This window comes from Chenopodium album, chromosome 3 (assembly GCF_948465745.1).
Source record: "Chenopodium album chromosome 3, dcCheAlbu1.1, whole genome shotgun sequence".
Lineage (NCBI taxonomy): Eukaryota > Viridiplantae > Streptophyta > Magnoliopsida > Caryophyllales > Amaranthaceae > Chenopodium > Chenopodium album.
Genome location: NC_137836.1, coordinates 43,344,112 through 43,347,423, shown reverse-complemented (window position 1 = coordinate 43,347,423; position 3,312 = coordinate 43,344,112).

The window sequence follows — 3,312 nt, the reverse complement described above, 5'->3', positions numbered from 1 at the left end:
TCGCTACGTATTACAATCATAGAGTTAATCACTAGTAGAAAAATACAAAAAGGCAACCCCCAAATGGCACCGGTTCAGACCAAACCAGTGCCAAAAAACCGCCCTAAAAATGGGCGGGATTTTAGACCAAGAGTAATGGCACTGATTCATATCGAACCGGTGCCAAAAATACAAAGGGCACCGGTTTGAACCGGTTCCACTAAACCGGTCCATCCTTTAAAAAAAAAAGGAGCATTAAACCCTAAGTTCTATCCGCCTCCATTCCCCCATTCCCCCATTTCCTCTCCTCTCCTTCTCTCTCCTCTCTCTCTCTTCGTTCTTCTTTCTTCTTTCATCTCCATCGATCTCCTCTCTCTCTCTCTCTTCGTTCTTCTTTATTCTTTCATCTCCATCGATCTCCTCTCTCTCATATTCTCCCTTCGATCTCCTCTCCCCTTAGATCTGCAGCAACCAAAGCTTGAAATAGAGCAACAACAGCCGCCGCCACCACCACAAAGTTCGAGCACCAACAACAACAGTCGCCGCCACCACCACAAAATCCCACAAATTCAAGTTCTGGCTTTTTTTTTCAATTTTAATTGTTTTTGTTTTCGGTTCATCAATTTCGATTTTGGTTTTGTTTTTTGTATTTGGTTTTTTTTTTTTATTTTGCCTTTTATTTTGCCTTTTATTTTCGATTTTGGTTTTTTTTTTTCGATTTGTGGGATTTTTTTTTTTCGATTTTGGTTTTCTGGGTTTCAATTTTGATTTTGGTTTTTGATTTTTCCGATTTCTGGGATTTTGTTTTTTATTTTGGTTTTTTGGTTTTCAATATTAATTTTGATTTTTAATTTTGGTTTTTGTTTTCGATTTCTGGGATTTTGTTTTATATTTTGGTTTTTTGGGTTCCAATTTTAATTGGTTTTTTTTTTTCGATTTTGATTTTGTTTTTTTTCGAATTTTTCGTTTCTTTTTTTCGATTTCAATTTTGGTTTTTTTTTTTTCGTTTTTGATAATTTTTTAATTTTGATTTCAATTTCTGTTTTTTTTCCCTTGGTTCAAACTTGAATTTCTGAGTTTTTTTTTTCCTTGCTTCAAACTTGAATTTCTTGGTTCAAACTTGAATTTCTGGGTTTTCTTTGGTTCAAACTTGAATTTCTGGTTCAAACTTTAATTTCGATTTTTATTTCGACTTGAATTTCTGGGTTTTTTTATTTATTCTTAAGCTTATTTTTACCAATTGATTTTTTTTTCTGTTTTAATTAGTGCAGGTACAGATTATGCAAGAATATTGATATGTTCATATTGTAATTTTCTTTTTGATTTACTAGTATATTATAATTTTTTTTATGATTTATAAAGTAATTTTATTTATTTATTTATATGTTAGTTGTAATTGATCTATATTGTAATTTTGGATTTGATTATGTATTGTAAATTTTGGATTATATATATTGAAACCAATTCGATTTTTGTTGTGATTGTTATTTTTTTTCAGTTGATTGATTTAATTGGTAAGTGAAAAAAAACCAAAAAAAAATAAAATAAATTTGGACATTTTTGGCACCGGTTAATTGGTGCCAAAAGGAGGATAAAATTTTTTTTTGAGTATTTTTGGCACCGGTTAACCGGTGCCAAAACCTGCTTAAGGCACCGATTTTGAACTGGTGCCAAAAAGGGGGGTAATTGACACCCCCCACATTGGCACCGGTTCAAACTGGTGCCTTTGGTCGGGTTTGAACCGGTGCCAATTTCATTTTTTCACGTAGTGAATTTACCGGTATTAAATCTCATGTCTCGAATCTCGACTTAACCATTTATAAATTAGTCCGCCTATTGAAACTAAGCCTAAACATCAATTCTCATCTCTCGAATCTCGAATCTATATTGCTAACTCATACAATTAAATCTGGCCAAACCTAATTGCATAGCATTAAATCAATCAATAGGAAAATAATTAAGCATTGACAATCAACAATCACAAATTACCCCTTCATATTATTTATTGGATCCCCATAAACCCTAGAAATAAAACTACTCACACATAATTAAATCTAAACTAATCAAAGCAATAAAATAAGACATGATGAAAGAATTAAAGAAAATAACTGAAATTGATAGAGAAGAAAATCGTTACCAAAAGTAATCTGAATTAAGGAGTTGAATTAAGAACAAAGTTGAGAGAATTTTTGAGAGAGAAAATATTCTAAGTAGAGAGAGAAAGTCTAAGAGAAGAATTAAGAAAGAGTAAAAGAAGATACTAAACTCACTTGACGGAGAAGTATTTATATTAAGTAAGAATCCTAAACTAAAACAAACTTAAACGACGCTAATCGTCTCCTAAAGCTGACACGTGCCCGATCGAGCGAGGCACCGCCCGATCGGGCCCGCCTTTTTTACTCTCAGGTACGTCTCTCGCGCCCGGCCGGACGCGAGTTCGGGCACCGGCTTTGCTTCCCCCGCCCGGACAGGCGCGCCTTCGGGTGGGAGCTCCTTTGGTCGGGCGGTACTCTTGGGCCACTCTTTGGACTTTGATTGGGCTCCAATTCTTCGGGCCAATCCGGATTTCCTCTTCGGGTCTTGAATACTCGGTCCAAATGCCCCGGTATCACATATACTGAGCCCTTAATCACCGGTTTGATGGCTCTAACCGGCCCTGGGCTATGAAGCATGGTCGTGCATCTCCAATGCTCTTAGATACTCCATAAAATCCCGGGAAGATGATCCAAAAGTGCAAATCCCTACAAAAGTCAACCAAATTTACGAAAACACTAGAAAACACCAATTAGTAATAAAAGTGGCGCTAAAGAGCCAAAAACACTACTAATTATGACCAAGGGACGGGGGTAAAATACTCTATAAAATGAACATATCAAACTATTGTCCCTAAGCAAAGATCTCATCAATGAATAAATAAATATGCTTCACCCCAAAAAGTAAAAATCAAGCACAAACAATTCAAGGTAAATCTAATAAACATGCTTTAACATCAACCAATCTCATCCATCAAATTACTCTTCCTCCCTAACAATTGTCAATTAGAGAAAACCACAAGAGCATATAGAATTCAAGACTAGTGCTCACACACTCAACTCTCATTTATGTGGCGAGTAAAAGATGTACTCGATCGCTCTCCAACCAACCCCTTTAATGTGAAACAATGCCCTCCCAACTCACACTCTCGTGTGTTAAAAAAGATGTACACTCAACCTACTAGTCGACTCGAAATATGTCAAATCATAACTTGCATTGATAAACAACACTTTCACATTCATACAACTCTATGCACAAAGGTCGGAAGGTCTTTAAAGCTTGTAAGTAAGGCTAGGGTAA